Raw genomic sequence first — 27,354 nt, 5'->3', positions numbered from 1 at the left:
AGCATGTAGCATTAAGCGCTTACAATACACCTATCGGTCAACAAGACTTACCAGGAGAACAAGCAACCCTGAAACCTGAGGCTTTCTAGCATACAGCAATGGCGGTTTGTTTCTGGCTCATATTACATATCCATTGCTTGCTGGCCTTAACTCTGCATTATTTTTTCCCTCTGGGACTTAAAGTAATGGAGCAATTACTGTCTGGAACATTGCTGGTCATTATGGTGTAGAGAACAAGGCAAACTGTGTACTGGCTCTTAGCTATTCCTTCTCAAAGTGCCATGAATCATTACAACAGGACTTCTATGGTTAAATCAAGTCTTAGCCATACCCACATGAGTGGGATTAAGAACTCTCCCCAAGAAGGGACTTCAAATATAACAGTTGACCCTACCATGTTAGACAAATATTTTCTCCTTGAATGTTCCTAACAGCCAGAAAATAGGCACTATAACTGTTCCATTTTACAGATGTTACCCGGCCCAAGTCAAAGGCTACCAAATGGCGGGGTGGGGGTGGGGGTGGGGGTGGGGGTGGGGACAGATTTAGCTTATCAAACTGGGTACTGCTCTGCTCTAGGCCACAGGAAGAGAAAAGGAGAGTGGAGATGTTTGAAAATGGCAGTAGCATGAGAAACAAAGATGAGAGACATTAAAAAGAATAACAAGTTGCATCCTGTGGCATGGTGCGGCATGGTCAGGCATGGTGATTAAAAGTAATGGTGCAGAGCAGTGTCTCTCTTCTTCCCAGCCCACCTCTTGCCTGCTCATCATGCTCTGTACTGCCCCAAGAAAGCCAGGCATTCCTTCCCCACATGCTAAAGCCCTCAGTCAATCTCTCAGTCTATGTTAACTGACTAACTTGTTTTGTGGAAAGAGAGGAATTACTACACCCATTTAGCCCTGATAATTTACCTAGCAAAGACATTTACCTTGATAATGCCAGACGTGTTATAAAATCCCAACAAATTGGTCACTTTCTGCTGTCTTCTGGGGGTGGGGGGAGGGTTATTTGTACTTTGTGTCTACTTTTAAAAACAAAACCAGTATCTAACACTTTCTGAAGCAATTCTTTGAAAAGGTGGATGTGGCTCATTATAACCTCAACATTGTAGGAAAAGATGGTCTCACTCTGTACCCTGGCTGGCCTGAAACTTGTTATGCAGAGCAGGCTGACCTAGAGCTCACAGAGAGCAGCCTGATTTCCCTCCAAAGTGCTGAGATTAAAAGGCACCACACCAGACTAGTTAATCTTTTCTGATTGTTTTGTTTGTGGCAATACTCTTCTACTTTTAAAATGCCAGTGTTTCTCCTTACAAGGTGTGAAAACACATAACTAGATCATGAAGGTCATGACCCTCCACAAGGTGTGAAAACACATAACTAGATCATGAAGGTCATGACCCTCCGGCCTGTGTTTTCCTGAGAATGGACCCTGAGCTTGTCCCAGCAGCCCAGGAGGATGCTGCAGCTACTGCACAAACCTCTGAGGAAAAAAGATGAGAGGCTGTGGGTGGGGCCCCCAGTCCCTCTTTTAGTAGGTGAAATGAAAATTTCTTTTCTTCCTGGATCCTGGTCATATCCTCCTACCTCTAGATTTGCTATATATTAAGCGTTATAGAAAGGCTTACATAATAAATGCTGTACAAGAAGAGATTGATTAAAAATACAATGTAGCTATTAAAAATTTATGAACACTGAACTAGAGCAATGGCTCAGTCAGGAGCCATCTTCAAAGATGCAGAAGTGCATCTTTGAAAAGTACTTGCTTAGAAAACACGTGGTCCCGGGTTCAGCTACCAGCTCCCACCACAAAGTTAGGTACAGCCACGGACCTGGAATCTCAGCACTACAGAGGTGGGGCTGGATAGGTTCCTGAAAATTGTTAGGCACCCAGTCTAGTCCAGGTTCTGTGAGAGTCTCTGTCTACCAGAAAATATAATTCTTAATAATTCCAGTAATAGGGAACATAATTCTGGAATGACTTTAGTGACAGAATAGGACCACTGCAGTCACCCCCAGTGGCTAGGAAAGACACACATTCAAAAAAGAGTTTGATCCGAAGTGCACACTTACACATACAAACTTATGATTGTAAGCAAGATCTTTTCTTGCTTATTTAGGCTTATTGTGTAGGACAAATGGAATACTTATATAATAAAAGTTTTACCTTTAGACTAAAGAAGAAACAGGACAGAGTGACCCTTTTCTATTCTGTGTCTCATTGGAGGCTTCAAGATTTCTTTCTCAGATCATTAAAATGAAAAACCCCAAGCCATCTTCGGTTTTGGAGAATCATGATGAATATATTATTAGAATCACACTGTGAGCTTCAGTCATCCTTCTTAGGGAAAGGTTTATGTGTAGGTAAGTAAGTGGTCCCTATAGTAATCCTGTAAACTGGGAAATAGCATGGAGAAAAATGCACATCAATCACTGTGGGGGTTTGATTAGGTATGGCCCCCATAGACTTGTATTTGAATGCTTGGCCCACAGGGAATGGCACTATTAGGAGCTATGGCCTTGTCTGAGTGGGTGTGGCCTGTTAGAGGAAGCATGTCACTGTGGGCGTAGGCTTTGAAGTCTCCTGTGCCTAAACTCTGCACAGTGTGGACTCAGAGCTTCCTCCTGGCTTCCTGCAGAAGACAGACTTTTCTTGGCTGCTTTCAGATCAAGATGTAGAACTCATGGCTCCTTCAGCACCAAGTCTGCCTGCACAATGCCATGTTTCCCACCATAATGATGATGGACTAAACCCCTGAAACTGTAAGCCAGCTCCAAGTAAATGTTTGCCTTTATAAGAGTTGCCTTGGTCATGGTGTCTCTTCACAGCCCAAACTAAGACAATTATGGTGTCTTAAGTTTCAAATTATAGAACATTTGCAGGGTGTTTGAAAAGTCAGAAGACATAAGAGAAACTCACATTATAAAATTATAGTATTCATACCTAAGAAACCAAACCTCCTTATTATGTTTGTTTTCAAGTCCACTTCAGATGATGATTAGCTGCGTTTTAGATGGATGGTGTGGTGGTGCACAACCTAATTCCAGCACTGTAGGAAAAAGACAGGCATGCCCTCCAGAGCTACACAGTGAGCGCCTGTTTCAGTCAGTCAGTCAGTCAGTCAGTCAGTCAGTCAGTCAAGCAAGCAAATAAAACAATATAAAACGATGGATTTAAAGGCTAATCTCAAAAAAGATAAAACATAACTTGACTTGTGTTTCCAGGGTTTTGGACATTCTTGTATTTTTTTTTTTTTTTTGGGTTCTTTTTTTTCGGAGCTGGGGACCGAACCCAGGGCCTTGCGCTTCCTAGGTAAGCGCTCTACCACTGAGCTAAATCCCCAGCCCCCATTCTTGTATTTTAATTGTCTTCTTTTTCAGATTAATAATTAGATCCATCCCAATGTATTTAGAGATCTACTGCTAAAAGGGAGGCAGGAGGTTAAAGAAAAAACACTCAGCATATTATTTCAAAATATGACTGAGATACTGTTTAAAACAAAGGTATGCTGTCCGTCCTTACACTATGAACACACTTGGTACTTTATCTTCCTCATCATCGGCAAAAACAGAAAAGATGGATTCATCTTTCCAGGACTTGGAGGAATGGCACAGGGGAGGAGCAGACGAGCCCTGCCCCTTTGCACTGAGAAGGAAGTTTGGTCTTAACATCAGGACCCTAATGAATTAAGGGCTCCCTGATAGATGAGAAGCGGCTGGGGACAGGAAGGGATACTTTGCCCTCCAGTACCTCCTGGAATAGCTTTCTTACTTTTTCCATATTGAGGTTGAGACAAACTTTCCAAGTAGATAGATACTGGGTTTCTTCAAGTAATTACCGGTTTACTTTCAGATGTTTTCCTCCCCTCAGAGGTAATAACTGGCAACTGCAAACACGAGCCGGGGATGAGGAAGGCGAGGAAAAGACCAGAGACGATAATAAAGTTGTCGATTGTGGGAGCCCAGACCAGAAAATATTCTGGCAACTGAACAGAACAGAAACCAAACTAGAGTGTGTATGTTTGTGTTTCTCCTTTTAGATCCTTTCATTCAGGCGCCATCTCCCTGGAGACTGGGGAAATGGTAGGAGTCCCCAGGAGCTCTGGCAGCTCTCTTTGCTGAGCTTCTAGAGAAGAGAGAAATACTAGATAAAGGAAATGCCTGTGGCCGCTTCCCAGGCAGGGGCCAGACTCAGGAGAATAAACGGAGAGATAAGACCCACCCCTGACCTAAATAAACTGGAGACATTTCCAGATGTTTTTCCCTCCCCATACTCTGGACCTCAGGCGACTACCTGGAAAAGACAGCTGCACATCGGTGGCCTCTCTAGTCCTGGCTCAGCTGGGAACCTCACGTGTTCTGTCACCTTGTTTGTAGCCAACCTCAAAGACCCCAGTCTTAAAGGGGGCATTTCCTGGGACACTGGCAGAAGTCCAGACAGTGGCTGGAGAGCTGGCGAGTTCCCCTCACAAGTACTTCAGAGACGCTATGCCCAGGTCTCAAACTCTACCTTTCTCCTTCTAACCATTCTGAAGGCACTGAAGGCAGAGAAGCCCATGTGGGTGAGAAGGCCAACTCCGTTATAACTCTCTCCCATGCCGCTCCTTTTCATCGCCAACGTGAAATAGTCTATCTGCGTTGCTTCTGCGAGCCTATTTATACCACCGCTTCTGAAGAAAGTGTGTTCTCTGTGGGTACAAACAAAATCCTGGTAAATAAACATTGGTAACATAGACCTTTAAGGCCTATTGTAGTTCTGGGAAATGTCACCTGTTTACCAAAGAAACATTTGTTGTGCATCTTGTGCTGAGGTTGGGTACACTGTATGGGTGTTCCGTAAGCTGGATCATCACATCTGGTTCTATGATTTGACATCACAGATTGATAGAGCAGGAAACACTGTTGAACCACAAAGGGAGAACGTTACTGTAATCTCTCCAGTTCTTCTTCTGGGGAACAACACAGAGGAAGCCTAAGTTTGGAGCTAATAGATCTTTAAGTAGCCTTTGTAAGCTTTGCTTGCTATTATTAATATTAAGTCACTATTTTAATAGACTATGGGCCTAGGGAATTTTATTGGTTTCTGGTTTAATGTAATTTCTTTGCTCTGCTTTTGTTATACTTATTTTTGAATTGATTTCTGTTCATGGCTATTGACCTGCTTTTCCTTTTGTGTTATAAAAGTGTATTAGAAAATAAATTATAGTAAAAAGAGAAAGGTCTGTGTTAAGGAAGAAATAGTTATTTGACCAGGAATTCGGGGTTTCCTTTGGTGTGCGCTTAGTCTTGTTACTAAAAGTTCAAGGAGCATTTTATTAGAGTTTGAGAGAAAAACAACAGGCAGGCAAGCTATACGTCTCTGCCATCATCAGGAGAAGATAGATGGATACAAGGAAGAGAGAAAGACATGGCTATAAAGCCAGGGTCCAAACAACAGGCAGATTCAGTGTCAGGCTAGTTTTATGTCCGTTTGACCCAAGCTAGAGTTATCTGGAAGGAGGGAACCTCAATTGAGAAAATGCCTCTGTAAGATCTGACTGTAAGGCGTTTTTTAGAATTACTGATCAATGGGGGAGGGTACAGCCCATTGCACTTGGCTATTCTGGTTCCAAGTCCCTTCTCTGTTTGTTTGTTTTAAGAGTTAAGATATATTTGTTTTATATATGTGAGTACATTCTTGCTCTCTTCAGACACACGAGAAGAAGGCATCCGATCCCATTACAGATGGTCGTGAGCCACTGTGTGGTTGGTTGGAATTGAACTCAGAGCCTCTGAAGGAGCAGTCAGTGCTCTTAACTGTTGAGCCATCTCTCCAGGCCCACTTCCCTGGTTTTTTTTTTTTTTTTTTTTTTTTTGGTTCTTTTTTTCGGAGCTGGGGACCGAACCCAGGGCCTTGCGCTTCCTAGGCAAGCGCTCTACCACTGAGCTAAATCCCCAACCCCTGTTTTTTTTTGTTTTTTGTTTTTTTTTTTAATTACTCTATGTGTTCTATGTGAAGTGGGCTGAATAAACCATAGGGAACAAGTAAGCAGCACCCCTCTATCGCTGCACTAGCTCCTGCCTCCAGGTTCTTGCCCTGTTTCGAGTTCCTGTCCTGGCCTCCTTCAGTGATGGACTACAGCATGGAGGGGTAAGCCCAATAAACCCTTTCCTCCCCAACTTGTCTTTTGGACATGGTATTTCCTTGCAGCAATAGAAACCCTGACTAAGACATTGAGCAATGGAGACTGGCAAGCAGCGGCATGGCGGAAGGGTCAGGTAGGCTTCGGCAACTGTGAAAATGTCTGAGGGGTCATGGAAAGAAATGGTTTATGGAGGATAGGTCTCCTGAGCCTAGGAGTAGGCTAGAAAGCTGAGAGGAATTGTCTGTAAAGCAGCCCTGCCGTGCAGGAGACACATGGCACACTATGATACTCACTATTGTATACACGCAGCCTGCCGTGCAGGAGACACATGGCACACTATGATACTCACTATTGTATACACGAAGCCCACCGTGCAGGAGACACATGGCATACTATGATACTCACTATTATATACACGTAGCCCTGCCGCCACCTGGGTCTGAACAGTGTGGTCTTTCCTTGGGTGTGTTCTGTTTGTCAGAGGACACTCAGGGCAAGAAACCCTTCTTTCTTGTTAGTCTGATGCTGCAGTCCCCAGGCCCCACCCTCCTACCACAGTTGTGACTTCTTACAAACACACAAAAGCAAGACAGTCTGTGGAGCTCGACTTGCTCTTCCATGGTGAACAACTCAAGCCACTTTCCACTTGTAACAGTTTTTATTTTGTCACTAAGATCTATAAACTATAGCAAATAGGTTATTACAGAATTGTCGTCTGTTTGGGTGTAGAGGCAACGGTGACGTTGTTGGAATGTTTCCAAATACTTACTCATGTGTTACAGGCTTCCACAGGCCAGCAGGCACCCGGACCCATTACACTTGGAATAGCTCATTACTAGAAAATGAAAAGAGAGGCAGAGTCAAGTGAATCCAGGGATCATTTCAGACTAGAAGAAGTTGGCCTTGGTCTGACTAAAACCAGGCAGTTCACAGGGCTTTTTACTACTTTTTTTTTTTTTCTTTTTGGAGCTGGGTACCGAACCCAGGGCCTTGCGTTTGCTAGGCAAGCGCTCTACCACTGAGCTAAATCCCCAACCCAACGGGGCTTTTTATTTAATTGATTGGTTGGTTGATTGACTGATTGATTGTGTAACTGGGGATTGAACCCAGAACCTTATGGTAGCTTAGTGTCAAGAAAAAAACATAGCTTTCAACTCAAAGGGTATTAAAGATAGTTTACACTAGAGGCAATTATCTGTCCCAATGATCTGGGAATACAGATGTAGGTTACAACAAATACTGTGGTTCAACATGTGTAACAGTTTCACTTTCTATAGTTATACAACAAAAGATAGTCATACATTAAGTTACTTTTCAAAACATTGCTGGGAACTTCTTGTAGGTAGGCTGTAGCAAGGCAGTGAGGCAGTGTGTTAGGGAGGGCAGGTATTCACTATGGCCTCAGACATTATCTGATGATATTCTTGGGGCTTGGATTGGGAGAAACTCCTGGTCTACTGATACATTCCAAAAGGCTTTTCATGATTATCACAAAGATGTTAATGTTGGAATGAGGGATGAGACAGCTTCATTCAGGGCAAGCTAGTGAAGGCCTCAGACTCAAGGGAACAAAATATCTACACACCAGATGAAACTAGTAGTCAACTCTGAAAACAGAGATTTATAATAAACGCTAAGCAGTCAGTGCTAAGCCCAAGAAACAGAGTCCAGAAACAGAAGTCCAAAGGGCCTCTCATTACAATGTCAGCCAATCTCTAGCCTTCATACTTGGGTCCTAGATCCTCCTGCTTGTAGCTTTGGATGGTGGTCATGATTAGGGGTAGGGTCTAGTGGCTTTTTCTTTAGTGTGCTTTCTCTGAGTCTGCACTCTTTTACCAGGTCCCTTGGTCAATCAGAACCCTCTGTCTGCATTAAAATCAACAACCAGGTTCACCCCAACTATGTGCTTAATTTACATATGGGCAGGACCAAATTGGCACATCCCCCAAAATATAAAAGAAGTTCATCTCCAACGCTTTACCCGGCAACCCATTTTTTGGGGGTGGGGGAGGGGCTTCCTTTTGTGGGGAGCTGCTGCTCTATTTCTCAAAAAACAAACAAACAAACAAAAACAACCCTGCTTGCTAACGCACACTCTGCTGTCCGTGCTCATCCCTTTCAAACAGACAACTAAAAACTCAACTCACCCACAAAACTTGTGATATTAGACATGGTGGTATTCAATGAAGGACTACTAAAACGGCTAAAAACTAACCTGAGATAATTTGACTCCAGATAATTTGTAACTCCTACTGTGCAGTCATAGAGTTCTAATATGTCACCTGGTTTGTAGAATCCTTACCATAGGTGTGGCTCTTTTCTGGACACTTCAGCTCAAACAAGGCAAGGATCACTGAGCTACTCCTCAGTTTTCTTTATACTTTTTAAGAATTTGAAACTGGGTCCCTTTGATTTGTCCAGACTGGCCTGAAACTTATTCTGGCCCTGGCAGGTTATTAACTTGCAATCCTCTTGTCTCAGATCCCTGAGTAGCTGGGACTGCAATCCTGGGCCGCCCGACCTGACTAGTTTTGTTTTTAGTAACCCTTAGATGCTCTTTTGTTTGTCCAACAGAAAGTCCTTGCTAAGTGAAAGGTACAGTACAAAATCCAGAAGGGGGTATGGATGGAAGTGAACAGGGTCAGCGTGATAAAAGATGAGTTAAGAACACACCAAGAAACTTATAACGGAAAATAGAAGAGAGTAAATATTACAAAGCTCTTGTTTGATGGATACCATGAACACCGCTTAAATACAATAGATAGTAGAAACAGTACTTGATCTGTTCCAGTCCCAAGCCACTTCCCTGGTTTTTAATGGCTAAGAATGTGCCCATGATCATGGTGGATGCTAACTCCTTGAATCAAAAAAAAGACTGCAGGATGGTTCATTAGCCAGGAATAACAGTGTCCTCCTGAGAAGGTATTTAACCCAGGCTAACATTGATCATCTGCAAAGTGGAAATTTCTGACTTTTCCTGGGCCCATTGTGAAGACTAGTAGGAGCAGGAGAATCTGTTATTCAGAATTTACAAGTGTAAACTGAGAAGCCTACATTTCTTTAGTTCACTGTTTGCCTGGGTTATCTCGGACTACGACCGGTCCAGTGAACACATTTGTCCGTTTCAACCAAGTAGAAAGTCTCCCTGGCTCTACACTGTGCTTAGAACGCTTCCAGAGTTAACTGGACTTGGGTCTTCTCACAGCCTTGTGCAAAATGAAAGATAAGCCATTGTCCCTGGGAATGGATGCAGGAGCTGGATATGAAAACAAAAGAAACTGCACACACTTTCCAAACTTAAAAGAATTTTCTGTGCATGTCAAAAAGTATTATTTGGGTTATGAACAAGCCAAGCAAAACAGGTAAGATTTTCCTGAAATTTATGATTCACTAAGGGGCATTAAAGTATTTGCATGAAAGGCTTATAAAATTGAGGTTTAACACAAAATAAAAAAAAAAAGTGCTGTTCAATGAAAAAAATTTTGCTCGAAAAGAGTTTACATTCAAGAGGAGAACACTGGAAATAGCAAATTAGTTAGATGTTTACCATGCAGATGTTGACCGCTATAACAGTCATGATGACTTGTCACAACAGAGGGAGTAAAGGGGACCTGGACTGTGAGAATGGGAAAGTTTGTATTTTAATAAGGGGGCTTCTTAAAGCCTTCCTCAGAAGTCACCATTAGGTAAATACACCAAGGAATGGAGAGGGTAAATCGGTGGTGCCTGGGGCATGAGTGAATGGGCAGAAGGAACATCATGTACCATGGAACTGGAGCAGGAGCATGTCTGGTGATTTTGAGATAGGTGAGCACACCGGATAGTTTTCTGTCAACTTGACATGATCTAAAGTCATCTGAGAGGAGGGAACCTCAAATGAGAACATAAGCCTCTGTAAGGTCCAGCTGTAGTACCTTAATTAGCGATCGATGGGGAGGGCCTAGCCCATTGTTGGTGGGTCTACTCCTGGGCTAGTGGTCCTGGGTTCTGTAAGAAAGCAGGCTGAGTAAGTCATGCTGAGCAGTTCAGCAAGCAGCATCCCTTCATGGTCTCTGAATCAGATTCTTGCTCTGTTTGAGTTCCTGTTCTGACTCTCTTCCATGATGAACAGTGATATGGAAGCATACGCCAAATGAAGCCTATAGGAACGCATTTTATTCTCCTGTTGTGATTGTTGTCTAGGGGCTTACAAAAGCCTTTCTCACCCGATTTGCGTGTGTGTGTGTGTGTGTGTGTGTGTGTGTGTGTGTGTGTGTGCATGTTTTATGTGTATATGTATATATGTGTGTGTACATGTGTGTATATACATATGTGCGCAGTGCATGCACGCACGCACACACACACACACACACACCATACAAACACACACACACACGTAAACCTAACTAGGACAGTGAGCATAGGGATAAGGATAGCTCAGCCAAGAGCAACTCTCCTTAGAAAATTGTATCCATCTTCCCTTCTTAGAGTAATGTGGGGTCAGACATATCTTGGTAGGAAAGCTAAATAAAGCTGACTTAAATCAATATTGGGCACGAGCAAGCATCATGAGAGCGAATCTATCCTTGAAGCCATGTGTCAGGAGGGAAAAAAATCCCCGTTTACCATCTCATGCATGCATAGCCTGTGCATATATGCTTAAAAGTATGCGATTTGTGGCTTTCACACGCACAGATCAAAGTTATATAACAGCCCATCTGTCAATCAGCATAAGGATATACACCATTCCCACCCCAGGAAATCAACTCCTCCAGACTGAGCTCATTAAAAGAACCGAAAAAAGAACTCCCAGCTTGAGCCACATGTTTGCTCAAGCCTGTGCTCATTCTGTGGAGTACTCTCGGCTTTTACTCATACTTTTAATAAATCTACACTTTTACTTCTGCTCTGTATGTCTGGTACAGTTTGTTGTTTGAACACAAAGAGCCTGGTCATCTCATCATGGAACACTCTGAAACCCTGTTACTGTAGTAACAGATTCTAGGAACAAAAGACTGTCCTGAGTGATTAAAGTACACTGGGTGAAGGCGAGTTCGGATGCAAGCAGGGTCGTAAAACACAAGGAAGAGCACATAAGCCTCTGGCTTTACGTGGAATAGCTTGTGTAGCCATGCTGGAATTCTGAATAGCAAAGCAACAATATTCTAACATGATTTAAGGGGATCACTCTGAACGTTAGATTAAGAATAGGCTTTGGAGGAAAAAGAGTGAGACCAAAGAGACCATTTAGGAGGCTAATGTTATTGTAGGAGGAGGTAACAGAAGCGAGGAAAAATAGCCAGACTCTACATGTTGAAAACAAAGTTAAGAACATGGACAAAAGAGGAGTGACCGCTGACTCCAACCATCTGTGTGGATTCTTCTCACTCTGTCCCTCATTCTGTGTGAACCTAGAAGTTTTCTGCATCAGGCCTTAGGACACAGGAAGTCCTCAAATAAACATTTCATGGATAAAGAACTAAGCACTTCCTCTTCAAGCAGAAGAGAAGACTTTGAGAGAATTGTTTTGGGGTGAAGATAGAGTTGGAGTTCAGCACTGGACCCATAGATTTACCATAATTCCTTCAGTGCCTAGCAGATGGATTTCAGGAGCTCAGTAAGGGAGGCCCTGCTACACATTTGGGAACCACCAGCGTCCAGAAAGCAGTTAGAGTCACAAGATGAGAAAGAAAGACAAAGGGAAATGAGAAGCGGGTCTACACTAAGCCCCTGTGCTCCTGCAGCATTTGGATGTTTCAGAGATGAAGCCTGGCATGATGGTAGTGACTGTAAGTCCGGTATACAGGAAGCTGGGGGAGGAGGATCAAGGTCAGCCTAGAAGGCGAAGCAAGTGGGCTGCAAAGCAAGAGCTTTCCTCAACAAACAACATCCACCCACCCCCACTTCCCACCCCCACAGATGATACAGAGTTAAAGAATCCTCAAAACCAATGGAGTGATTAGGAACAAGATAGAGACAGGAAAATCAAACATGATGTCCTGGAAGCAGATGTTGGACTCTGTTAGTGCAGCTCATGGACCAAATAAGACAGAATCTAAGAACTAACCGTTGCATTTATCAGTAGAGCAGGGTCCAGAGACTTTGACAGAGCAATTCGAAGAGGGGTAGGGCAGATCTTCTGGGTCACTGCTGTGGGAGCCAGAGAGGGAGAGTGCAAGTTACAGAAAACTCTTCCAGGAGTTTTGCTGTGATGGAAAAGAGGGAGAAGACAGAAGAGTAGAACCAAGACAGATGTGTTGTTTTGATTTTGGAGACTGATGAGGATGGCAGAGGCTGATGGGAAGAATCTGAGACAACTCCATGCAAAGCAAAGGAAGTTTGCTGGTTAGGCAAGCTTGAATGTGCGAAAAGTAAAGATCTAGGCCACAGTCAGAGGAGTTGGCTTTTGCTAATTTTTTTTTTCATAGTAACGAGAAAGCTGAGTTTAGATATACTTGGTTGGTAAGTGGTGGTTGAGTTGGTGGCATTTTGTTAAATTATTTTCTAATTGTTTCTGTTTTATCAGTGAAATAGGAAACAGCTACCAGTCTACCTTGGAGACAGTGGTTTGAAGAGTGAAGAAAGGAGTAGGTAGTATAGGAAAGTAAAATTGGATCATGAGTCTCAAGCAGTAACCTTGAGGGTTTCGACTGTTAATTTGTATCATGCTCTGTGGTTCACAGAATATTAGGTTCTTTGAAGTTAAGTCTACCTGAAGGAAGGGAAGGCAAAAATCATTGGTTCCAATTTAGAGATCAGGGAATTGGCAGTCTAAGAGATGCTACCACTTGCCAAATTTACATAATTGGTGCAACTTGCCCCAAATAGTCTAACACATGCTTAACTTATTTCACTCTGTGCTGCCCAGGAGCTGTCAGTAGTATAAGAACAGAAGATTACTGAGGATTAGACAACAGTGATCTCAGAATGCTTCAGACTACCCAAAAGTGCTAGAAAGGAGACAAGATTTTCAGGTGAAGAACAACAGGAAAGGTATGTTGGATCAGAAGAATTAAAAACTTGTAAGAAATTGTACTAGTAACAGAATTTTTACAATGTTCTCTCTCTCTCTCTCTCTCTCTCTCTCTCTCTCTCTTTCCCTCTCTCCCCCCTCCCTTAATCTCTCTCAGACTTCCAATCTCTAAATTTGAACCAATGATTTTCACCTTTTTAAAAGGTTTTACTTATTGAATGAATGTGAGCACACTGTCACTGTCTTCAGACACACAAGAAGAAGGCATCAGATCCCATTAAAGATGGTTATAAGCCACCATGTGGTTGCTGGGAATTGAACTTGGGACTTTGGCAAGAGCAATCTGTGCTCTTAACCATTGAGCCATCTCTCCAGCCCAACTTCTGCCTTTCAAATTAAGCAGAAATTCCTCAATTTGACAATGGAGAAGAACCGTAACAGGAATGTTTGTAGTGTATAGGCTGACTTCATTGATATAGGAAAGAGAGTGGGGTGGGGATAGGGGTAGAGGCAGGGGCAAGGGCAGGAAGACTAGATATCTAGATTTCTAGCTTATGTTGGATACAGAAGCTCTGAGAATTATAGCACATATCTCTTCATGGCATTAGCTGGCTCTCTCATGCATGTATATACTATACGTATGTATGTATGTATGTATGTATGTATGTATGTATGTCTTGCTATGTACCCTATGCTGATTTTGAACCCATAATCCTTTTGCCTTCACCTCTCAAATGCTGAAACTAGAGGACAGTGCAAGACATCTGGGAAGACAGCTGAAATCTGACATTCCATATAGATGTCTATGAGGCAAAGAAAGGCAATCTAGAGAGAGCACAGGCTGAAAGCAGATATCCATACAGAGATAAGAAGTGAAGATAGGGGAAAGATGGAGGGAGACAGACAGAGGGCTCAAGAGCAACATACTGAGGATATGCATGGAAGAATTGCAGCAACGATCTGAGGTGAATAAAGAAAAATTGTAGTTCCATGCTGGTCAAAGGACAAGACATAGGTGTTCTGTTAGTCAAAGAACTACAAAGAACAAACGACCATGAATCAATGGAAAAGATAGAGGTATTTTCTAGAGATAAAGTCTCCATATTTATTGATTTGCTATTTTTAATTTTTATTACCTTTTTATTTATTATTTTGTGTATGTAGGTACATGTCACTAAGAGCTCAAAGTACAACTATGCGGCAGTCAGTTCTCTTCCACTGTTTGGATCCTGGTCATTGACTCAGTTTGGCTGTTGGCAATTCTACCTGCTGAACCATTTTACCAGCCACAGACTTAACAATGTTTATTTGATATAAAAGTAACTTTTATCTGCCAAATGTTATTGTTGTCTCAGAGGTTTATTGCGGAATAAGCTCTCCCTTTCTAGCTCTTTCTGAACTCTGGCTGGCTGGCTCAACTCAGCTGTTCTGGCTCAAAAACTCCTCTCCAAGCTGACTGAGTCAAACTGGCTTCTCTTGGGTTCTGACTGAATTGCTCTGCTTGGCCTCAAACTAACTCTGGCGATCAATTCTAATCCTCTGGCTCCTTCTCATTCTCTGGCTTGTTTTGTCTTCAACTCCACTCTATCCCTTGAGAAACTGCCTCCCCTCCCATGTGTGTGTGTGTGTGTGTGTGTGTGTGTGTGTGTGTGTGTGTGTTTGTGTGCTGCTGTAAGACCCCTAACCCTCGGTTAGTGGTACTTACTTTGAGTCACCCCTGAATGAGACACCAAGATGCAGATCAATGCAAAAGCAAGAGGTTTATTTTCTGGTGTGTTGGGTCTACCTTTAATTAGTTCTTCAAGGTGAGTGACTAGAAGGTGACCCTGAATGGCTATTACAAGCAATTTTTATACTTCTTAGGGATACAGGTTACAACAGCAAAGTTATGAAAAGCTCGAAGTGAGTCTTAACTATTAGGAGACCCCCTACCCCCAAGCAAGACACAAGAAAGGAGATCAATGAAAACTTGAGAGGTTTATTTTTCAGGTGCATCCAATCAGCCCCTCATGGCAAGTGACTAGAGGGTGACCCCCGAATGGCTATAGCAAGCCATTTTTATACTTTTTAGGGGTACAGATTACATTAGCAAGGTTACAGTTTAAACTTATTGGCTAAGCATATTGATCTTTGAATCTATTGACTAGTAGTAAGCATATGACATGCATTCGAACTCTATCTGGAACCAGAGGGTCAAGTGACTATCGGTCGGTACATTCTGCAGTTTTTCAAGAATGTCCCTGTTCCTCCTGAGAACTGTGGGTGGAGAATGGAACTTGGCCTATCCTTGACCGGAGGCAGGAAGCTGGTACTTGGTCTAATCTTGACCTGAGGTCGTGGGTGTAGGCTGGAGAAAACCCCTAGTGTTCCTCAGTTATAGTTCAAACTTATTGGCTAAGCCTATTAACCTTTAAATCTATTAGATAGCAAGCATCAGTCAGTACATTCTGAGAATTTTCTGCTCAAGAATGTTTCCGTGGGTGGAGAATAGAACTTGGCCTAACCTCGACCAAAGGTGGTTGGGTATAAGGCTGACAAAAGCCCCTAGGGGTGCTTCACTGCTCTCTTAAGTGACCTCTCTTTCCTGTCCTCATGAGGGGTTGTGCATGTTGTAACTCTGACTCATTCTGTCAAATCTTTCTCTGATTCATAACTTTGTCTGCCCCTCAATTAGATGTCATGTCCCAACATGGCTACTTCCTTCTACAAATTGACTTTATCTCTATTGTTTGGGATTAAAGGTGTGTACTAAAGGCATGTTTGTATTCCAGCCAGAGGGATTAAAGGATTAGAAGATCTTTGATGTGATCCCTCACTAGAGTGGGTAGTTGCTTGATTAAAATTCCTCCACAATTCAGAATCTGAACATTATCCTAGCCTATGGACATAGACTAAATGAAGATACTCCTCATGGATCTTTTTTTTCTAGTATAAAACATAAACAACACATGGATATTGTTTGTGGTTAATGCTACAAAGAAAAATAGTTCATGCCAGTGAGTAGAGAATAACAGTAGGGCCCAGAGAGCCTTCTCTGAGATGGTAGCATTTAAATAGATTTAAAGAGGAAATGAGCGGGTTAGACAACTGTCAGGAAGCACATTCCAGGCAGAAAGGAAGCAAGAGCAAGGGTGGGTCTTGCATATCTCCACCGATGTACAATTACCTAGGTTACTGCCTGGAGAGCAAGTGGGCTTGACACTGGGGAGAGACAGGGACCAGACCACAAAAACCATGGCGGGTTACACTGATGTCAGTCTGATTGTGAAGGGCACACAGAGTTTGAAACCAGGCAGAGATACAGTGTTACTGCTGCTGCTTTAGAAGGACCCAGAGGGGGCTGGAGAGGTGGCTCAGAGGTTAAGAGCACTGACTGCTTTTCTAGAGGTCCTGAGTTCAATTCCCAGCAACCACATGGTGGCTTCACAACCATCTGAAATGGGATCCAGTGCCCTCTTCTGGTGTGTGTCTGACAGCTACAGTGTACTCTCATATAAATTAAATTAATCTTTAGAAGGACCCAGAGGCCTTGGAGGAGGAAGCACATCATGAGTAATCAGCCAGCAGGCGGGTCTCTGACTGAATTGAGAGACAGTGATCAGGAGTGGGAGGCATGTAGAAGGAAACAGTGAATGATGCTGGGGGAAATAAAGCTGTCAGAGAGTGAGACTCTGGGGACTCCATGGCAAGAAGAAGAGGTGGACTGTTTCAGGAAAGTATTCGGGGTCATTTAGAGGTGCCTTAATTTCAAATATTTTTTGTTTTGCTCCTGCAGATCCACATGGAATGAATGCTATGGAATGAGTTGTGAATATTGAAAGTGGGTTCTCTTGGGGGAAGAAACCTACTTTTGGGTTTTCAGTTTCTGACAGCAAGTAGGATGTCTGCAATCCTAGGTACATATCTAGAAAGGGCGGCCTCCTGCCTCACACAAAGTGTGGTTCTGTGAATATCACCTCACAGCATCTTCTTCCTCAGCCCCAACTCTGGGTCTGGAGCTGTGGGGTGCCTGCACTTGTTTTGCCTGCATCTTTATCAAGTTAGGTTGTCACACTAGGAAGGCTGGTCCTGCTGGCTACCCAGTCTGCCCAGTGGCATTGAGTCAGCAAGTCCTGCTAGGGTCATGTTAAGTCTCTTCTCACCAATTTCAGGCTCCTTGCTTATCAAGTTGAAGTGATCTTCTCATTTCAGGAGCCAGCTGGAATGACACTGCTTTTCTTTAAACACAAGAGCATCTCTTTCTTCTCATGGCTTTGATTACACTGTTCACTAAATCTTGTACCCGCATCGGTCCATGCCCTTGAAAACCTACCCAACATTCAAGACCCATTTCTAATACCACTCTCTCCACAGAAGTTTCCAGAAAGGTCTCCTCCTCAGAATCCCACTACAGCACACACTCTAGTGGCGTTTGCTAGATCCTGTTGGGGAACCTTGCTAATTAAGTAGACGTCTACTCTGACCAGATAGCTCCTCTGAGCTCAGTGCAAAATGGAAGGACTCCCTTAAGCAGCAGGGCTTCCCCTTCTCTGACCTTGTCTGGGGAACCCAACCCCCAAAACCCTCTACCTAGAGAAGATCAAGTAGTCCTTGGCAGACCTGCAAGTTCAACTTCCTCTCCACTCCTACCCTCCCTCTAATAAGAAGCTGTACACGAATGACTAGAATGCCTCTCCATGCAAAGGAGGCATTCCCAGTATGTTAAACTCTAGCCAAGGAAACCACCCTAAGAACAATCTTCAAAGGTTAATAGATACCCCTGGTTCACCCTGAATAAAGTGTGTGTGTATAAGAGGCCCTCGCCTACCCCCAGCACTCACTGCCAGCCAGACCAAGATCCTGCAGAACCCCATCCATTCCAGACTCCACTTTGTCCTTCCAGCTTAGAGTGCTGGACACCCTGAGAGGGAGGAAGGGAGGAAGTGGAGGACAGGGAACCACAGCTGGATGCCAACATGCATACCACAAGATTCTGTGTTGTGATTAACCTGTGTGCCTATCTGATTCTCTCCTCCCTCCTCCTGGTGCGCTAAACAAGAGCAAAATTCTCTCTCTCTCTCTCTCTTTCTCTCTCTCTCTCTCTCTCTCTCTCTCTCTCTCTCTCTCTCTCTCTCTCTGTATCATCTGGGGTGCTCAGTACAAAACTTTGAACATGCTAGGCAGTTAACAAACACTGAATTGGATTCCCTTCTTAGAAAAAAAAAGACAGAAAGAATTCTGAAGGAAATCTGTGGGAAGAGAGACTTGTAAGCAAGCATTTACAATGTTGGACTGTCCTACAGGGATAAACAGGAGGACGGCCAATGAGATATAAGCACAGTGGGCAGCAAATCACTGGCAGTGAGGAAGGCACTGGCCTAGAGCCAGGACCACAATGTCATTCCTCTACATGAGACCCTGATGCTTAAACCAGGGTCCTCCAGCCAGTAGAAGTTAGGCGTGCTGCACTCTCATTTGGGCCTATTCATATTCCTGTTCAAAGCTCTTCCAGATGCTTTGGGAGCCAGTCAGTTTTACATAGAAGCCGGGTGAGCACAGATCAACTGGCCTACTATATTCTCCAAGCCTCTTCCACCAAGGCAAGCTCTTCTTCTCTCCCCTTAGTTTATTTTGGACCATTTATCACCATGAAATTACCCCAAATCTGTGAACAGTACCTAACTGTCAGAATAAGTTGGTGCATAAATTCCTAATCTCCAAACAGCTATTTCAGCTGTTGGAGGCAAACAAACAAAGAAATCCTCCAAGGACTGATTTTAGCCGTCTGCTTCTAGATGAAGTACAGAATCAGCCTCGCAGGGGTTCAACACCACAGCCCTGGGAAACCTCAGTGGGTTGGGTTGTCAGTGGAGCCGGGATCTGAATTTTATTTTCAGGTGGAGGTTCATTTTAGCTCAAGATGGTCTCAGAACTGCTGTGTACTTAAGGATGACCTTGAACTGCTGTCTTCTGACCTCCCATGTCCTGTCCTAAATTTTAACTCACCTCCTAGTGTTTCCTATACAGTTTAGGACACTGTTGTAATTTCTCCCCTCATCTTGTAACGGACTCTATCTGAGGTGATAACACCTGATCACCTACTTTATGGTGGTAACTCCTGGTATTAATGATAACTGGAATCTTTAAACAGGGTAGTAACATCATTGGATACCTAATACCCTGAGAAGTTGGTGTTATTAGTGAGCCACCCATATTTTATAGAGGAAGGAACATTTCTTCCTCTGGCAAGGGACTTATTTAAGGTCTCACTGTCAATTAACAAACCAGGATTTGTACTTAGATTTCCTGAGTTCTGGTTCTGCCATGTGTTCAATGAAAAGTAAAGATCCCCCCACCCCATCCCCCACCCCACCCTCACCAAATAAGTAATAGTATGTGGGACTGGGTGGGACAGACAGTCTAAGAACAATTCCAGACAGTTCTAGCTTCTTATTGCTTGCTGTTACCTAAAAGAAATGAGGGCTCTACAAAGGCAGGCATTAACATTTTTATCTACAAGGTTTACAAGCTTTATAAAGATTGATTTAAACTATAAAACTTTATTTATAAAAGCACTCAAACAAATAAAATAAGAAAGAACAGGATAATCCAATTGCCCTAAAACCAGACTGTAATAACCCAACTCAACTAATGCAAAAGTATCTATTTATTCAATACCCAGATTCAACAACAATCATTTTACTATATTTGCTTTAGCTGGTGGCTTTCTCCCTCTCCCTCTGCTTCATCATTATCTTGCTGAAGCTTTTCCATTGAACTATTAAATCCCAGACATCATGTCCTCTCCTCCTTCCTACTCCTCGATGTGTCTTGTAAAAACATCTTTGTGTTAAAAGAACATGGCTTTGCAGACAAGACCTCCTTAAGTTACATTTCACTAGGAGCACAGCAGATGTGCCGAGGCACCCTGACCAGTCCGTGGTGAACTCTGGCACCAGATATAGATTTTCAATCATGCTGACTGACAAACACATTTGCGCTCCTGCCCAGCCCTTTGACACAGCCGAGTGTTGATTCAATCCAGTCGCAGTGTACCAGCTGCTGTCCGGGAGACACCTTGTCTGCTTTGACCTGTCAGGAAATGAAGAATGGAAGCAGCTTCTAGATCACAGGTAGGGCTGCTCCTAATCCCTCCTCCACAGTAAGGTGCAGGATATCTATTCCTGCTGCCATAAGTCCGAGGCACACTTGGAAGCCAGGTTTCTAGCATATGCCAGGCATTTTTGGTCATTACTTCGGTAACCCTATGTGTAATATCTGCTTCATGCTAGGGTGGTCACTGGTCACACTATGTGAGGACTCTGAATCTACCTCTACAGAAAGGAGGAGGATGTGAGGGCAGGACTCTCATTGTTCATCAATTCTGTCTTCCCCTGCATGCTGACAACCAACGTACCATACCTGGAAATCATAAGCAAGAGCCGTTTAACTTGGAATTAAACAGGTTTGTCTATAGGTTTTATCCTGTACTGCTTTAGGAAAAGCTATGTGTGCGCCTCCTCTGTCTTCCAGGCCAGCAGCTCTACCTTCCTGCCTATCCTAGCAACACATTCATCGAAGGCTCCAGAAGTTTAGATTGAGACTCTTTTGCATGCTTTCTGCGTACATGTTGCTCAGTATTAGACACCATGATTTTGGTTTAAGTCACCCTCAATGCTGTTTCTGGTAGACTGCAGCATGATAGGAACCTAAAATGCCTTGGGGGAAGCAGCAATAACCAAGCCCTGACACATATTCACACAAACATCTACTACTTTTTACTTTTAATTCAAGAAACAGGTACTTGGCTACTTAGTAGCTATGTGAGGGCCACGGTCTTTGGTTCTGCCACCAACATGCTGATATGTGAGACCTGTTGACTCATCTAATAAACTTCTCATGTTCCTCTTACATGTGGGTGACAGATAATCAGTACTGCAGTTAGTTTCCTGCTCAGAAGGGAACTGATGTCATTTGACCCCCACCTACATGCCCTAAATTGGAAACAAACTACAATTACTATTATCTATCTATGTCCTCATGATCCTGGAACCAATGCTTAAAAACATCAGTGGCTTCATTTATTATTTTTTTTGTGAACAACATTTTGGCTCAGATTCCTGTGTCTGACAAACAGCAGGTTCTGTCTGCTAAGTTTACGTTATTTGAGTTGGAGTGGAGACTGGATGAGGTCAAAGGAGGTGCTTAGGATGCAGAATTAAGGTAGCACTTTCAGAGCATGTAGCTATCAGACTCTACCCTCAGATAGACACGAAAGTGAGCACTTTCTTAATTTTCCCACCTTTGTCTCCAGCAGAGGGTGGCTTGGGGTCAGCTGAGGACAAAATTAATCACCATATGACTCTAGAGTGCTTCATAGCCTGAGTCTGGGAGATTCCAATACAGTACAGTTGGGGTGGGGTTCTGGCACTGCTTTATGTGCCCGTAACCACGCAAACATGCGGCTGGGTTTGGGAGTCATTGGTGTAGAGTTTAGTATATCACATTTGGAAGGTGATTGTTCTAGTGTAGTTTCTGTTGCTGTGATAAAACACTGACCAAAACAAACTTTGGGAAGGGAAGGGTTTTATGTGGCTTAAATGTTGATAGTCCCATCATCAGGAGAACCCACGGCAGGAACTGAAACAGGGACCATGAACAAGTACTGTTCACTGGTTTGCTCCGCTACTTTTTGGGTTTTTTTTTGTGTTTTTTTTTGTGTTTTTTTTTGTTCATTTGTTTTTTTTTTTTTTAAATAAACTTGAGTATTTCTTATATACATTTCGAGTGTTATTCCCTTTCCCGGGTTTCGGGCAAACATCCCCCTCCCCCTTCCCTTCTTTATGGGTGTTCCCCTCTCCATCCTCCCCCCATTGCCGCCCTCCCCCCAACAATCTAGTTCACTGGGGGTTCAGTCTTAGCAGGACCCAGGGCTTCCCCTTCCACTGGTGCTCTTACTAGGATATTCACTGCTACCTATGAGGTCAGAGTCCAGGGTCAGTCCATGTATAGTCTTTAGGTAGTGACTTAGTCCCTGGAAGCTCTGGTTGCTTGGCATTGTTGTTCATATGGGGTCTCGAGCCCCTTCAAGCTCTTCCAGTTCTTTCTCTGATTCCTTCAATGGGGGACCTATTCTCAGTTCAGTGGTTTGCTGCTGGCATTCGCCTCTGTGTTTGCTGTATTCTGGCTGTGTCTCTCAGGAGCGATCTACATCCGGCTCCTGTCGGCCTGCACTTCTTTGCTTCATCCATCTTGTCTAATTGGGTGGCTGTATATGTATGGGCCACATGTGGGGCAGGCTCTGAATGGGTGTTCCTTCTGTGTCTGTTTTAATCTTTGCCTCTCTCTTCCCTGCCAAGGGTATTCTTGTTCCCCTTTTAAAGAAGGAGTGAAGCATTCACATTTTGATCATCCCTCTTGAGTTTCATTTGTTCTAGGCATCTAGGGTAATTCAAGCATTTGGGCTAATAGCCACTTATCAATGAGTGCATACCATGTGTGTTTTTCTGTGATTGGGTTAGCTCACTCAGGATGATATTTTCCAGTTCCAACCATTTGCCTACGAATTTCATAAAGTCATTGTTTTTGATAGCTGAGTAATATTCCATTGTGTAGATGTACCACATTTTCTGTATCCATTCCTCTGTTGAAGGGCATCTGGGTTCTTTCCAGCTTCTGGCTATTATAAATAAGGCTGCAATGAACATAGTGGAGCATGTGTCTTTGTTATATGTTGGGGCATCTTTTGGGTATGTGCCCAAGAGAGGTATAGCTGGATCCTCAGGCAGTTCAATGTCCAATTTTCTGAGGAACCTCCAGACTGATTTCCAGAATGGTTGTACCAGTCTGCAATCCCACCAACAATGGAAGAGTGTTCCTCTTTCTCCGCATCCTCGCCAGCATCTGCTGTCACCTGAGTTTTTGATCTTAGCCATTCTCACTGGTGTGAGGTGAAATCTCAGGGTTGTTTTGATTTGCATTTCCCTTATGACTAAAGATGTTGAACATTTCTTTAGGTGTTTCTCAGCCATTCGGCATTCCTCAGCTGTGAATTCTTTGTTTAGCTCTGAACCCCATTTTTTAATAGGGTTATTTGTCTCCCTGCAGTCTAACTTCTTGAGTTCTTTGTATATTTTGGATATAAGGCCTCTATCTGTTGTAGGATTGGTAAAGATCTTTTCCCAATCTGTTGGTTGCCGTTTTGTCCTAACCACAGTGTCCTTTGCCTTACAGAAGCTTTGCAGTTTTATGAGATCCCATTTGTCGATTCTTGATCTTAGAGCATAAGCCATTGGTGTTTTGTTCAGGAAATTTTTTCCAGTGCCCATGTGTTCCAGATGCTTCCCTAGTTTTTCTTCTATTAGTTTGAGTGTGTCTGGCTTGATGTGGAGGTCCTTGATCCACTTGGACTTAAGCTTTGTACAGGGTGATAAGCATGGATCGATCTGCATTCTTCTACATGTTGCCCTCCAGTTGAACCAGCACCATTTGCTGAAAATGCTATCTTTTTTCCATTGGATGGTTTTGGCTCCTTTGTCAAAAATCAAGTGACCATAGGTGTGTGGGTTCATTTCTGGGTCTTCAATTCTATTCCATTGGTCTATCTGTCTGTCTCTGTACCAATACCATGCAGTTTTTATCACTATTGCTCTGTAATACTGCTTGAGTTCAGGGATAGTGATTCCCCCTGAAGTCCTTTTATTGTTGAGGATAGCTTTAGCTATCCTGGGTTTTTTGTTATTCCAGATGAATTTGCAAATTGTTCTGTCTAACTCTTTGAAGAATTGGATTGGTTTTTTTTTTTTTTTTGGTTCTTTTTTTCAGAGCTGGGGATCGAACCCAGGGCCTTGCGCTTCCTAGGCAAGCGCTCTACCACTGAGCTAAATCCCCAACCCCTGGATTGGTATTTTGATGGGGATTGCATTGAATCTGTAGATCGCTTTTGGCAAAATGGCCATTTTTACTATATTAATCCTGCCAATCCATGAGCATGGGAGATCTTTCCATCTTCTGAGGTCTTCTTCAATTTCCTTCTTCAGTGTCTTGAAGTTCTTATTGTACAGATCTTTTACTTGCTTTGTTAAAGTCACACCGAGGTACTTTATATTATTTGGGTCTATTATGAAGGGTGTCGTTTCCCTAATTTCTTTCTCGGCTTGTTTCTCTTTTGTGTAGAGGAAGGCTACTGATTTATTTGAGTTAATTTTATACCCAGCCACTTTGCTGAAGTTGTTTATCAGCTTTAGTAGTTCTCTGGTGGAACTTTTGGGATCACTTAAATATACTATCATATCATCTGCAAATAGTGATATTTTGACTTCTTCTTTTCCGATCTGTATCCCCTTGCCTCCTTTTGTTGTCTGATTGCTCTGGCTAGAACTTCAAGAACTCTATTGAATAAGTAGGGAGAGAGTGGGCAGCCTTGTCTAGTCCCTGATTTTAGTGGGATTGCTTCAAGTTTCTCTCCATTTAGTTTAATGTTAGCAACTGGTTTGCTGTATATGGCTTTTACTATGTTTAGGTATGGGCCTTGAATTCCTATTCTTTCCAGGACTTTTATCATGAAGGGGTGTTGAATTTTGTCATGCTTTCTCAGCATCTAATGAAATGATCATGTTGTTTTGTTCTTTCAGTTTGTTTATATAATGGATCACGTTGATGGTTTTCCGTATATTAAACCATCCCTGCATGCCTGGGATGAAGCCTACTTGATCATGGTGGATGATTGTTTTGATGTGCTCTTGGATTCAGTTTGCCAGAATTTTATTGAGTATTTTTGCCTCGATATTCATAAGGGAAATTGGTCTGAAGTTCTCTTTCTCTGTTGGGTCTTTGTGTGGTTTAGGTATAAGAGTAATTGTGGCTTCATAGAAGGAATTCGATAGTGCTCCATCTGTTTCAATTTTGTGGAATAGTTTGGATAATATTGGTATGAGGTCTTCTATGAAGGTTTGATAGAATTCTGCACTAAACCCGTCTGGACCTGGGCTCTTTTTGGTTGGGAGACCTTTAATGACTACTTCTATTTCCTTAGGAGTTATGGGGTTGTTTAATTGGTTTATCTGTTCCTGATTTAACTTCGGTACCTGGTATCTGTCTAGGAAATTGTCCATTTCCTGCAGATTTTTTCAATTTTTGTTGAATATAGGCTTTTATAGTAAGATCTGATGATTTTTTGAATTTCCTCTGAATCTGTAGTTATGTCTCCCTTTTCATTTCTGATTTTGTTAATTTGGACACACTCTCTGGGTCCTCTCGTTAGTCTGGCTAAGGGTTTATCTATCTTGTTGATTTTCTCAAAGAACCAACTTTTGGTTCTGTTGATTCTTTCTATGGTCCTTTTTGTTTCTACTTGGTTGATTTCAGCTCTGAGTTTGATTATTTCCTGCCTTCTACTCCTCCTGGGTGTATTTGCTTCTTTTTGTTCTAGAGCTTTTAGGTGTGCTGTCAAGCTGCTGACATATGCTCTTTCCTGTTTCTTTCTGCAGGCACTCAGCGCTATGAGTTTTCCTCTTAGCACAGCTTTCATTGTGTCCCATAAGTTTGAGTATGTTGTACCTTCATTTTCATTAAATTCTAAAAAGTTTTTAATTTCTTTCTTTATTTCTTCCTTGACCAGGTTATCATTGAGTAGAGCATTGTTCAATTTCCACGTATATGTGGGGATTCTTCCCTTATTGTTATTGAAGACCAGTTTTAGGCCGTGGTGGTCTGATAGCACGCATGGGATTATTTCTATCTTTCTGTACCTATTGAGGCCCGGTTTTTTGACCAATTATATGGTCAATTTTGGAGAAAGTACCATGAGGAGCTGAGAAGAAGTTATATCCTTTTGCTTAAGGTAGAATGTTCTATAAATATCTGTTACGTCCATTTGGCTCATGACTTCTCTTAGTCTGTCTACGTCTCTGTTTAGTTTCTGTTTCCATGATCTGTCCATTGATGAGAGTGGGGTGTTGAAATCTCCTACTATTATTGTGTGAGGTGCAATGTGTGTTTTGAGCTTTAGTAAGGTTTCTTTTACGTATGTAGGCGCCCTTGTATTTGTAGGCATAACTCTGCTACTTTTCTTAGAGAGCCCAGGCACACTTGTCTAGGAAAGATACCACCCACAGTAGGCTGGGCCTTCCTACTCCAGTGATCAATTAAGAGAATGTCTCACATACAATCCCACAGACCAGTCTGACCGAGGCAATTCATTAACTGAGGTAGCCTCTTCCCAGGTGACTCCGTTTTGTGTCAAGTTGACAAAACAAAAACAAAAACAAAAAACTACTACCCAGCATAGTAATTCACCATGGATTAGATATTTGAAGATTGAATTCTCTATACAGGATCATATTTACCTGTAAGTAAAAAAAAAAAAAAAAAAAACATGACTATTGACTAATACAGTTAGGGTTTTATTTTCTGAAGTCTGGATGTCCTTCACTGCCGATAACAGTCAAAACTTCCCTATTCTCTCAGGCTTCGTGGTCTTCACGTGACAGCTGTTTCTGGGGTTCATATACCTTCAAGAGCCTCAGAAAGCAGCAGAAGTGCGTGGTCAGCCATCTCTAGTCTCTGCTCCTTTGTATCAAGAATGGGAAAGTCTTGCCACAGCCCCCCTTTTTCCTACATGACCTCTCATAAACCTCACTGACTAAAAAATCACCTGCTGATTGGGAAAACAAGATGCAGGTTCAGTACAGTGGGCTTAGCCTGGTTCTTCTCAGGATGTTATAAGCATCAGGTTCCCTACAGGGCTCATTAAAAGAGATAACTGGGATCCACTCCCTAGACATGCCAATCTAGCAATCCTAGGTTAGGACCCAAGAATTCTTATTATGTGACATTCAAATTATGCGCTGCTACTGGTCTTAGGAAAACAATTTAAAAGCCACTGAGTTCCACTAATGTCTTTCACCAGAGTGGATTGGTAACATCTGGAGAGCATTTTGGGGGGGCAGGGGCCAGGGGGCAGGGATAGGTGGTAAGACAGCCTCATATAGCCCAGGCTGGCCTTGAACTCCTGTGTCTTCCAGCTTACCTCCTAAGTACTTGGGTAACAGATGTGCCACACAGCACCTGGTTTCTGGGGAGGGGGGGGTGGGAGACAGAGACAGAGAGAAGTAAATGTAGAGGCTTAAGGTCAATGTCTTCTATTGTTTTATTTCATTGTTTTAGTTTAAGATGGGGTCTTTTACTGACCCCAGAGCTCACCAGTCTGGCTAGACTGACTAGACTGGCCAGCCAAGAAGCACTATAGGGGCTCCTGTGACTCCTTGCACTAGGATTACAACAATGTGTGCTGGCA

At 42.9% G+C, this 27,354-nt stretch overlaps 1 long non-coding RNA gene across 10 annotated transcripts in view; it reads left to right on the top strand.

Moving 5' to 3' along the window:
• The window catches only part of LOC102554278 (uncharacterized), a 105,440-nt gene that overhangs the window by 28,177 nt on the left and 49,909 nt on the right, over positions 1–27,354 (top strand). For 3 of the 10 annotated variants that reach the window (XR_005500990.2, XR_010063821.1, XR_010063820.1), the window contains exons 3-5: positions 12,975–13,099; positions 20,070–20,191; positions 20,351–20,523. The exons of 3 other annotated variants lie outside the window; for them this stretch is intronic. This is a non-coding gene — a long non-coding RNA (uncharacterized LOC102554278). Of the gene's footprint in view, positions 1–6,142; positions 11,896–12,974; positions 13,100–14,243; positions 14,418–20,069; positions 20,192–20,350; positions 20,524–27,354 lie in introns of those variants that run through there. 4 more of the 10 variants (XR_005500992.2, XR_005500989.2, XR_005500994.2 and 1 more) reach the window with 3 other exon arrangements.

Source organism: Rattus norvegicus, chromosome 2, assembly GCF_036323735.1.
Source record: "Rattus norvegicus strain BN/NHsdMcwi chromosome 2, GRCr8, whole genome shotgun sequence".
Lineage (NCBI taxonomy): Eukaryota > Metazoa > Chordata > Mammalia > Rodentia > Muridae > Rattus > Rattus norvegicus.
Note: the sequence above shows the minus strand (reverse complement) of the source record. Positions and strands in the feature narration are given on the sequence as shown.